The sequence below is a fragment of the Panthera onca genome, chromosome D3, assembly GCF_046562875.1.
Source record: "Panthera onca isolate mPanOnc1 chromosome D3, mPanOnc1 haplotype 2, whole genome shotgun sequence".
Taxonomy (NCBI): domain Eukaryota; kingdom Metazoa; phylum Chordata; class Mammalia; order Carnivora; family Felidae; genus Panthera; species Panthera onca.
In genome coordinates, this window is record NC_138350.1 from 44,896,555 (window position 1) to 44,909,013 (window position 12,459).

Genomic DNA, 12,459 nt, shown 5'->3' on the forward strand with positions numbered 1-12,459 from the left:
CTGTCTGTTTTTTTTTAATAAAGTTTTATTGGAACATAGCCATGTCCATTCGTTTACATGTCTATGGTGCTATAATGGCAGAGACTATATAGACTATAAATCTGAGATATTTACCATGTGGCCCTTTAAGAAAAAGTTTGCTGGGGTACCTGCGTGGCTCAGTTGGTTAAGCGTCCGACTTCAGCTCAGGTCATGATCTCAGGTCGTGATCTTCATGAGTGCAAGCCCCACATCAAGATTTCTACTGTCAGCGCAGAGCCCACTTCAGATCATCTTTCCCCACTCTCTCTCTGCCCCTCCCCCTCTCATCATGCCCCCCCTTTTTCCCCTTCCCTTTCTCAAAATAAATAAACTTAAAAAAAAAATTGGCCCAACGCATTTAAGAAAAAAAAAAAAAGGAAAAGGTCGCTGTACTCTATTTTGGAAGATTAGCCCTTTTTAATTTGTCATTTTACTTGACAGCTCCCCAAAATAAGACCAAATAATATTGTGAGCTTAAATGAATTATCTTATTTTTAGTCTTAAATTTCTTTATGTGTAAAAAGATACAGTAGGGCTTTGGAACTTTATAATAATCTGAAAAACTATGATATTTCCAAGATGGCCAATTAGTTTGCAGTTTATACTTAATGTAGTCTGTAACTTCTTCAGCTTTCTTCTGGCTTAAATTAATGGATTCCTCCATAATTCTCTTTGATCTATTCATCATACAAGCATAGAACAGTAGCCAATTCCCAGTTCATGCTGTTCTTTCTCTGCACCAAGTTGCAATGATTTGGTAGGATTGTCTAGGAAGGTAAGAACAAACGAGCAAGTGGGAATTCCTGGCTTCCCTAGAGAGGAGAAAAGAAACCCTGTCAAAACCAAATGGCATCATTAATGGTTCTTGAATACACAGCTGTGCCCAGTTTAAGACTAAGCAGACTTTCTGCTGCTCCTTAACCTGGGGTGGGGAACCAGGAAGGAAATGAAGAGAAAGAGATGGAGTGAGGGAGAGAGAGAACAGACTATTTCATGGTACGTCACTAGAGAAATGCTGACATTGGACAGCCTATCAGTAACCTGTTTATCCCCTTAGAAGGCTGCGAGGATGAGCCAGATACTTAGCAGGATCCTCGATCTGAACAGCTCTGCCAAGAGTTGGGTGTGGATGGGCCCCTAAAAATACTGTAGTCCAGCCCCTCACTTTGAGATGAAATGAAATGAAGCTGAAATGAAAGCTGAAAGGGGCTTTGAAATGAAGACAAGTGAGGTGCCTGGCCCATATTCACTGGGGGAATTGGCTGCAGATCATGAATAAGGCCGGATGCTCCCATCCGGGGGAAAGGAGATACCAGCGCAGACAGCAAAGCAGATATTTTGTAACTCATCGGATGAAATGTACATGTAGGGCAGTCAGGAAAGAAGGGGGATGTAAGTAAATGTCACCTGCTGTGGTCAGGAAGGACACACCTGGTCCTTAGGGAGCTTGATGACATACCTGGGCATTTCTCACCATCGTGTCTCTAAGATGGTTGGAATGGAGCCAGGCCATGAACAGAGAGCGCTGTGTTAGGCTTCACCCATCAACAAGCGGGGGTGTAATTGGTGAACAGACTATAAACACTGTGGAGAGGGCTCAGAGGGTGTGTGTCTATCCCTCCACACAAGGAACCAGGTGTTCTCCACCAAGTGCAGCCGATGCCCCAGTTTGTCCTGGTCTGACTCAGTTGAACCGACTTCTGTCATCAGCAAGTCCTGTGCATGTATCTCCTGTGGTCCTGCCAGTGCCAGAGTCGAGGTGGCTGCTACTTGATATGAAGTCTTTTTATTATTGTGGAACAGCTTCTAGTTCTGAAATTGCTCAAAGGTCATTTTCTCCCCAGCTCTACTGAAATATGATTGACAAGAATTGTATATACTTAGGTTGTATAACATGATTTTTTTTTAACTGTGTGTGATGTGGTTTAATAGGTGTGTCCATTGTGAAAGGATTATCACAGTGAAGTTACTGAGCACATCCACACCTCAACTAGTTACCCTTTTTTTTTTTTTTCCCCCAAACTTCATTTTTTAAATCCAGGACCACCTGCTCCCTGAATCTCCTTCTGGTCCCACCCTGCTTCCTCCCCACACTTTTACACAGGCTGTTTCCTCTGCTGGAAGGTACAGGTTCTATATTTCAGTCAACTTCTACAAATCTCTCAAGACTCAACTTGGATACCACCTCCTCCAGGAAGTCTTCCCTGACCCCATCATTTTCCTATCTCATTTTTACCATTGCATGGATCATACCCTAACATGCTTTCCCGTTTATCTGTCCTCCTTCTCAGTGACTCTGCAAGTCTCTGGAGGACAGGCGCTGGCTCTTCTACTTCTGCCTGCCTTGCATCTAGCTCCCTACCGCTTGCAGCAGGCACTCAATGGCCGAAGGGATGAAGGGATGAATGATTCCAGTGGCCATCTCTCCCTCTAAGCACCCTCCCTGCTTAGGCTCTGAGACGGGACTTCCCTTATGGGTGCTTTTTGGAAGAGAGCAGACTTTTGTCCCCATCCCCATTACCCTGTTGGGTTGTGAGCCAAAGCTCACATGTGTCCTAATGTGACCTTTCCTACCTCCATTAAATGGTCACCACCAGCGCAATCTCTCCACTAGAAACCTGAGTATGATTCTTGGCTTGAGTTTTCATACTCGCCTCAATAACTTCTCTTCAGTTCTCCCTCTATCACCCACAGCAGAGGAGACCGGGCCCCTAGAGACAACCTGGGGAGACAGCCTCCTGACTGCACCTCTTCCATAAATCTATCACCCACACTGCAGCATCTTGAACACAACTCCAGAGCCAATCCAGCCACACAGCTCCCCTCCTTAAAGTCTCCCTGGCTCCTGGGCCCTCGAGGTTGTCTGGGCCCCTGAGTGGGGCACACAGGCCCTTCCACAGCTGCCATTCTCCCCAGGCGCCCTATGCTATCTGCCCACCAGAAGTCCCCTGCTCCTTCCTGACCCTGGGCCTTGTATCTGTGGTTGTCTCTATTTTGCCCTTCCTTGAGTCCCTCAGACTCCTCCCCAGCTCAAAAATCGCCTTCTCTGCGGAGCTTTCTCTTGGAGACTGAGCCACCCCCCTCTCCCTCCTGCCTCCCACCAGTCTGGCCCCCCTGGGAGCACCTCCACGTGGCTGTATCCCAGTAGGATGGCCTTCTCCCCAGTTACATGTGAACTCCCCAAGGGAGGGCCTGTCTGCGCTTTTCTCACCTCCCTGACAGCTAACACACTGATTAGCAAGAGAATTGCCATTTATATGAATGTCTAAGCCAACTGGGTCTTTTGGTCTTCACTAAGCAGGGAGGTTAAGGAGCAGAGGGGCAGGACGTGCAGAGGGAGGGGCAGTCAGGCATGTGTTCTTCTTGGCTGGGAGCCAAAGACAAACATACCCAATACCTGCCTTATACCAGCTGAGGGTCAGCTATGTATCTGCTAATTATGCATGCAAAACATCCTCATATCAGACCCATCCAGTCCTGGCATTTGTCATGTTAGCCGAGAGGGCTGAGTGGGGTGAGCGGGGAGGTTTGGATGATAGTAGCAGCTGGAGGGGAGGGGAGGGCAGCAGCTGGTGATGAAGGGGCACCCTGGCAGCACTTGGTGCTGGCCCTGCTCTGGTGCCCTGCAGCTGTCACCAAACAGGAGACAACTGTCATTCTGGTGGATGTGTTAGTATCCCTTTCCTGGCTAACCTCTGGGGAGCATTATGGTGTAAAGGAAGGGACAGGATTCAGGACTGTGGAGACCTGGGCTCCAATCCTAGGTCAGGCACTGCTAGCTGTGTGATCTCAAGCAAGTTACTTTTTTTTTGTTTAAATATGAAATTTATTGTCAAACTGGTTTCCGTACAACACCCAGTTCAAGCAAGTTACTTAACCTCTCTGATCTTCAGACTCCTCTTCTAAAAAATAGAAATTTAAAAAAAAAAAAAAAAAGCCTTACTTCTCAGGATTATTCATTCCTAGAGAAAATATTTTTTTTTAATTTTTTTTTAACGTTTATTTATTTTTGAGACAGAGAGAGACAGAGCATGAACGGGGGAGGGTCAGAGAGAGAGGGAGACACAGAATCTGAAACAGGCTTCGGGCTCCAAGCAGTCAGCACAGAGCCCGACGCGGGGCTCGAACTCACGGGCCGCGAGATCGTGACCTGAGTCGAAGTAGGACGCTTAACTGACTGAGCCACCCAGGCGCCCCGAGAAAATATTTTTTGAGTCCTCATGTGTATCATCTCTTATTTAGTGCATAGGAATACATAATTATTTAAATATTAGTTTCTTTCCTTTCTATTTATTCCCTAGTCAAAGCCCACAATCCTTAGAGAAATCGCCTCCATTCTTTCTCTCCAGTGCACACAATATTTCCTCCAAGGTAAGATCATCTAATAGTAATAGTAACATTTAACATTTGTCAGGTACTTACTGCGTGCTGGGCATTATTTGACGTACTTCGATATATTTACTAATTTAATACTCATAACACAGTGAGATTGGGGTTTTACAAGTAAGGGAAAGGAGGCATGGAGAGCTAAGGAATTTGTCAAGGTCACTCAGCTTTCAGATGATGAAGCTGGGATTTGAACCTGGGCACCCCAGTTCCAGCCCATAGTCTGAGCCAGTGTGTTAGAGATCACACAGTTCAGCCCCTCTGGATGACACCGTGTCTGCATAGCCGTCTGTCTCCCCAGTCCCTCCTCTTCTCTGCTCAGCTGAAGAAAGTGAAGGTCACTTTGAGCTTTGTGCAGGATTTGGTGACATGCTTAAAGTTATACAACTACTTGTGTCATTTGTCCTGAGTCCCATTCCTGGGCCCTTCCCATGACATTAGGCAACAATACACAATCTATGTGAAGGCAAATGGCTGAAATTAATTACTATTTTGAGGAAATCATTTTTGACTTTATCCTGCTAGTTGTAACAATCATTCAAAGGTATCAGATCTGATGGTAAAAAAATATATGTATTTCCATTAGATACCATGATGTTTGTTTTCATTAAGACCAATCTGAAATGCATTCTTTGTTTTTGCTGGTGTTTCAGTTTCTATCCCCATAAATATTTGTGCTGTTGTCTTAGTTTCAGTTAGTTTTTGCTGTTTTCCTTGGACTGGGTTTTTCTGAGGGGATGGGGGTGCAGTATTTACAGTCATCTTCAAAACTTTGCATCCCCAAAGCACAGTAGCCATAGCTCAGAGATGACATCGATGTACAGTCAAAACAAGCCTGGGGGGCTTCGTGAGCTCAGCAGTGCTGTGTCTCAGCGGCGGGGTGACCCTGAATCTCAAGACACCCGGAGGCAGCCTCACCAAGGAACACTGAAAACAAGCCCTCCGTGGAATCTTTGTGAACTTTGCTCCTGAGCTGCCTGAGGTCATCATAATCCAAAACCTAAGTCTAGGAGAGAATGCTTTCTTGTGTCAAAGGGGTCCACAACCCAGGAGATAAGAGGCGGTAGGCGGCATGGAGAAATTGGGGCATGTGTTTGCAGAGGGTGGTGTGGGCGATGAGACATTGTAGGAAGAAAACTACCTGCAGATAAAAGAATTTCCCAGCTCACTGTGTGAGTGGACAAATTCCCCTGAGTTTTGATTTCCTCATCTGTAAAATGGGAATAGTACTTGTCTTGCTTATTCCCCAGGGACCAAATGAGGAAATTAAGTAAATAAGATCAATTTGAAACCTGTAAAGTGCTCTAGAAATGTGATGAATTACATTATTGCTATTCTGTAATGTTTAGTTAAGGTTTTTTAAAAATATTTTTATTTATTTTTGAGAGAGAGAGAGAAAGACAGAGCACGAGTGAGGGAGGCGTAGAAACAGACAGAGACACAGAATCCGAAGCAGGCTCCAGGCTCTGAGCTGTCAGCACAGAGCCTGATGGGGCTCGAACCCACGGACCATGAGATCATGACCTGAGCCAAAGTCGGTCGCTTAACTGACCTAACCACCCAGGTGCCCCTCTGTAATGTTTATAACAAAAGAAGTGGAATTTCCCCCAGAACAACATATATAATATAAAACAGTGATTTCCACTAAAATGCACCAGAGAAACAATGATACAATTCATTATGACAAAACATCTATTGCATTTTTAAACCCAGCAAAAGAGAGACAGCTTTGCCAACATACTAACAAAACAACAAAACACGGCAAGCTAGTGCTTGTTTTGTTAGTATGTTTGCCATGGAACTTCCCATGGGCACCAGCCCTAAGTGTTGCAGACACATGGAGGAGGGTGAGGCCAGTGAAATGTGCACCCTGGAAGAGCCAAGTTCTCTATGTCACAAGGGGGGACCAGGCATAGTCACTGGGGCTTTCACCCTAGGGTAAGGGGAGCTCAGTGCCAAGGCAAATGTTAAAGCCTTCTATGGACTAAATTTTCTCCCCCAGATGTATATGTTGAAGACCCAACCTGCCATGTGGCAGTATTTCGAAATAAGGCCTTTGGGAGGTAATTAAGGTTAAATGAGGACGTAAGGATGGAGTCCTAATCCACTAGGACTGGCGGCTTTATAAAAGGAGAGCGCTTCCTCTCCTTCCCCTCCCCCTCCCTCAGAGGAAAGGCCACTCGAGGACAAAGCAGCCATCTGCAAACAGGGAAGAGAGCTGTCACTAGAAACCGAACCCTGCTGGAACTTTGATCTGGACTTCCAGCCCCCAGAACTGTAAGAAAATAAATCTCACACAGTCTGTGATGTTCTGTTATGGCAGCCCCAGAAGACTAAGACACTGACAGTGTCTTCATTTTTGTTTTATAACTCAAAAGAAAATCAAGTTTTCTTTCAAATACATTAATCTCAGTGTGCCTGGGTGGCTCAGTTGGTTAAGTGTCCAACTCTTGATTCTGGCTTAGGTCACAATCTCACGGTCATGAGATTGAGCCCCGAGTTGGTCTTCACACTGAGCATGGAGCCTGCTTGGGTCTCTCTCTCTCTCTCTCTCTCTCTCTCTCTCTCTCTCTCTCGGTCTCTCCCCTCCCCCCCACCACCACTCATACTATCTTTCCCTCTCAAAATAAACTTTAAAACATATATATATTAATCTCTGCAACTTCTACCTATACACCCAATAAAAACAAGAAAGTTACAATTCCAATGGAAAAGTCTTGGGGCACCAGGGTGGCTCAGCTGGCGAAGGCTCCAACTTCAGCTCAGGTCATGATCTCACAGTCCGTAGGTTTGAGGCCTGCGTTGGGCTCTATGCTCTGGATTCTGTGTCTCCCTCTCTCTCTGCCCCTCCCCCACTCGCACTTTGTCTCTGTCTCTCTCAAAAATAAAGTAAACATTAAAAAAACTAAAAAAAAAGAAAAGAAAAGAAAAGTCTTACTGGGTACCCTTTCATCTCAGGGAGGTCGCCTAGAGAAAAAGTGGATTTCATTGTAGTCTGTCTGCCCATTCTCCTCGGAATCAATCTGCTCTTTCAAAAGTTCACAAAATCAGGGGGCGCCTGGGTGGCTCACTCAGTTGGTTAAGTGTCTGACTTCTGCTCAGGTCATGATCTCATGGTTCTCAAGTTCAAGCCCCGCGTCAGGCTCTGTGCTGACAGCTCAGAGCCTGGAGCCTGCTTCGGATTCTGTGTCTCCCTGTCTCTCTGCCTCTTCTCTGCTCATGCTGTCTGTCTGTCTGTCTCTATCTCTCAAAAACAAGTAAACATTTAAAAATTTTAAAAATAAAAGTTCACATAATCAGGAAATGCCAAGGTTGCAGAGGATCTTAAGTGTTACTGGTCGAGTCGTGCACGAAAGTTTCCATTTTATTCCCAGAGTGAACAGACTGAAAACTCTCACATTGGATTTCGACCACTTCAGGTCATATCCTGGCTCTCTATCCCAGTCTTCTCATCTATAAATGGGAATAATAGAATAATAGCATCATCTACCTCGGGCCAGCTGTAGAGAAGAAATGAAATAACGTAGCCCAGAGTAGTGTCCGGCACCCCATACGTGCCCAGTTAACGTTAACTACTACGATCAGTCTTAGAACAGTCAGACAGAATACAAAATACTCCGCAACGGAGCTAAGGCTACAGACCTCCCATTGGTGAGTCAGCGTGTCCTCTACGCCTGCCAATTAGTTATCTATGGATCTGTCAAGCCAATTAACTGAGTATCATAGTAAGCGGAGGAAAAGTATTAGAAGAGACGGACAATAGAATTAATTAAATGAAATCCAATTCAGGAAATCCTTTCGTTCAAGACAAGTGAAGCCATTGTCTACATGACACAGAAAGGTACTCTTTGTACAGATGGCTCACTGCTCCACACGATGAGCCTGGCACCCCTGCTCGATTAACGTGCAAAGGGATGTCAACAGAGAGGCTTACACAGTGCAGACCCCTTCCCAACATGGAGAATGGGTGGCCCTGGAGGACGCATAGGGCACGTTAAGTCATAGGACAAAAATACGGCCCAGCTTCCTGCAGCAAACATCTGCATGAATTTTTAAGACAAAATTTAATACCTTGAAGAACTTTCAGGCATGCCACATTCTGTCTCTGGCTGTGCCTCCAGTTCCGCGGGGAATGCTAACTCTGCTCGGCCAGGGAGCTCTGGGGCAGGGGGAAGAGCCCCAGACTTGGACGAAGATTCGTGCCTGCCACTTTTACCTGGGCTATCCCAGCAGCCTCCCAGCTGCTTTCTTCTTTCCCACAGAGCGATCTTTGTCAAACTGGACAGGCTCAGCCCATCCTCCCTGAGGAAACACTGTCCACACCTCCCTCTGGCCAGTGGAATGAAGTCCGTGTTTGTTTAACTTGGCACAAGGCCTCACAGCCTAACTCCCCACAACTCTTAATTTAATTTAATTTAATTTAATTTAATTTAATTTAATTTTAAGCTTATTTATTTTGAGAGAGAGCAAGAGAGAGAATCCCAAGCAGGTTCCTCAGTGTCAGCACAGAGCCCAACGTGGGGCTCGAACTCACAAACCGTGAAATCCTGACCTGAGCCCGAAATCAAGAGTGGGATGCTCAAGTAACTGAGCCACCCAGGCGCCCCTCCCCACAGCCTTTTAAGCCTTTGCTATCCCTTGCTGATATCCTGTGGCTGCCCTCACACCTCTCTCCCTCCACACCTCAGCCCCCTGTTCTCTATCAGTCTTTCCCTCTCCTTCCCGGGCTGTCCCATCTGCAAAACCTTGGCTGTCTGAGATTGCATTCGAAATCCCTCCAGTGCAAAGCTCTCCAGCCCCTTACCCCCAAAGCCCTGGTGCCCAGAACCCAAAGCTGAATACCATCAGCACTTCACTACCAGTATTCACTGGCTGTTCAAATTAGTATGTAACTGGTTGTCCGTAGGCGCTGACTACAATTTTGTTCCCATTCGCTTTTCTAGTTTGCAGAGAAAGTTTCCGGACGAAGTTCGAACTGCTCTTTTGAAATGAAATCTCAGCAGATTTCATCTCCAAACAGAATTAAAACAGGAAGTGAAATTCTAAAGTGCGCTCCACTGTGACAAAAGTTACATTACGAAACCCAAGTGTCCTCATCTGTTAGGTGGCTCCAGTGTCCTCAGGGGCAGAAGGACTTTCCGGGGCTCCCACAGTTGAGATTCCCTGGAAATTCACTGAAAGAGGTTCTCACTGCGTTTACTTCGCTCCAAAACGTGTGAGGGTTTTGAATGCCAAGAAAGCCCCTGTGACTCTAAGTCAGATCCTGGGAAGAAGGAGCTGCAGGGAGCCAGGCTGGAGGCCAGCAGCAGCTTAGAAGACACAAAAGTGTTTCCTTTATTTAACAAAAAAATAAATAAAAAACCTTTCGTGGAGGAAGTTTTGTGTCCCCAGGCAAGTTCCGACTTCACTAAGCCAGCTGAGCTTAGCTCTGCCAGCCTCTTCCAGAATGAGGGAGAAGAGAGGTGACTGTGCACACCAGGGCCGAGTGAACCAACAGTGAATTCTGCTCCTTTTATAAATAACGAACCAAGCGCTCCTTACTCTTATCCCAAAGAATCCATCAAAACCAACCTTGCTGTGAGGACATCACCAGTTCTCAAATGCCTCTGGTTTTGTCTGATCATGTTCATGTCTTTATTTTCTTGTTGTTTTGTTCTTCCCACAATAGGAAGTAAACAAACATCAATAAACAAATGAACAAAGAAAAAGAAAGCAACGGCCATGCTGGGAACACAGGCGTGTGCCCCAGCCGGCAAGCATGGAAAGCTGAGACTGACGGAGGATGCTTTCTTCCGAGTATGCTAATATTTTGTGCCGCCCCAATCTCCGCAACAGCCCCTTCATTTTATTGTTATTGTTTGCTTTGTCATCCATCCATTCATCTAACAATTATTGAGCTTTATTGCATTGAGAGTCACCCATTAACACAACATTAGTGGTTCTTAAACTGTAGTCAGTCACCCCGTGACTTACTAAAATGCAGACATGGGACCAGAATCCCTGACTTGTGTAGCAAGGGGTGGGGCGCTGGAAATTGCATTTCTTAAAAATTTCCAGGGGCTGCAAATGTTACTAACCCTGGGAGCACAGTCTGAGAAGCCCTGCATGAATACATTCGCCACCAAATCCCTAAAAGGCCCAGAACTTAGTTGATGCTCAATAATTACCCACTAAACTGAATTGAAGCCACTTTGAAACAATCCTGGATTCTCTGAGATAACAGACCGGTTTGTGCAAATACTTACATGTTTTCCCTGCTGAGGCAGACGCAACTGTGCAAGAACAACCTTACAGAGCACGGTGCCCTCATTTGTACACCAAATATTAGGTTGGGAACCGAGTAATTTGCAGCTGACTTAGTAGTGAGTTGACACGGTTGTAGACATCCTGGGAATTATTAAGAAAAACAGGAAAATTACTTTACCATTTTTAGCACCTGCCCCTGCTGGCACTTCCTTCTTTTCCTTCACTCTTCCTCCTCATCCCCCTTCTCCATCCTCCCCACTTCCACCTTCCCCCTCCTCACCTTCCCCTTTTCATCTTTCTCCCTTCTCTACCCTACCCTCTTCTCCGCTCTCCCCCCTTCTGCATCCTGCTCCCTTTTCTCCACCCTCCTCCCCTTCTCCATCTTCCCCCATTCTCCATCCTCTCTCACTTTTCCACCCTGCCGCCTTCTCCGCCCTCCCCCCTGCTCCTCCATCTCTACAAGGCTATCAGTGAATACTTGTACAAATACTTTGAGTTCTTTGGAAGAGAGAAACTGTATTGTTGCCAAATGAAATAAATAATTTCTCTCTGTTCTTCTTTAAGAAGGTACACAGGGCAATATTATCAACCAAAAAAAGAACCCCCAAAACATGTCTTCTTTATACTATCTTGTATCAAACTTTAGGGTAAACAGCCTCATTTTTTTATGACCTTGAAGTCTGTAGTCAAAGGTGATTTGTGGATTGGGTGTACCAGTTGGCTATTTTATATAATACCTTTAAATTTATAATGATGGCTTGTTTTTTATAGTGCCATATCAAATATCCTCCTGGGTTCTTGAGTTTCTCTCACTATTATCAAATTATTTTATTGCTACTCACCAAGTGGCAAACCTGAAGAACCATAAATTGTGTGGGCTTATAATTCAGCTTTTGTCCCCTCTTGGCTATCTTGCAGAAAGAGAAAGTAACTTTATAATTCTTATAATTTAAAAAATACGCATCAGCTAAAAAGTTATTTGTATCTCAGATTACCATTCCAGGTAAAAATTTAATGTGCATTTCAAATGCTGTGTGTCTTTCATACATCAGTGTGGTTCTTTTTTTAGTGTTTTCACAACTTTTTAAAAAATGTTTATTTATTTTTGAGAGAGAGACAGAAAGAGCACATGCACATGAGCAGGAGAAGGATAGGGAGAGGGGGACAGAGGATCCAAAGTGGGCTCTGTGTCGACAGCAGAGAGCCTGATGCAAGGCTCAAACCCACAAACTGTGAGATTACAATCTAAGCTGAAGTTGAATGTTTAACCGACTGAGCCACCCAGGCGCCCCTGTTTTGGTAACTTTTGCAAAGCTTTCTTTTTATTAATTTTTAGAAGATGAACACTATATATAAACATGTTGGGGGGTGGGAGGTGTAAAGGCACCTAATGAAATGTCTAATAGCAAATTTTTATACCTCTGTATGAGAGTCACAAATAACATTTTTAACTACAGGAGCTCTAAATTTTAACCTTATCTTTGGCTATGTATATAAGGAGAGGTTGACACTATAAACTGACCCTGTCCTGCCTCTTGTTAAACAGCACAAATAATCTAGGGGATGACCATCAACCCCTGAGAGGCTTAGTGGAAAAGATTCAGGCTTCCTCTGCTTCCCAATACATAACATCTGAACCCAAATCAGAATGGCACATATGAAAGCCACAGATGTTATCAGCTCCAGGGTCCCTACAGACTTGCATGATAGTGGTGAATGAGAGAAGATTCTAGAAAATTATACGATATCCCAAGCATCTCTGTTGTTTTTAAGGATAAATGCTAAAAGGAGATGATAACTGTATAG

General features: G+C 44.9%; 1 long non-coding RNA gene across 1 annotated transcript; it reads right to left on the bottom strand.

The window, feature by feature from the left end:
- Nucleotides 1–559: 559 nt before the first annotated feature.
- Nucleotides 560–11,568, bottom strand: LOC132665107 (uncharacterized). The gene is made up of 3 exons (XR_009603972.2): nt 11,496–11,568; nt 10,653–10,794; nt 560–833 (listed from the first exon to the last, which is right to left on the bottom strand). It is a non-coding gene; the product is annotated as an uncharacterized LOC132665107 (long non-coding RNA).
- Nucleotides 11,569–12,459: the final 891 nt, after the last annotated feature.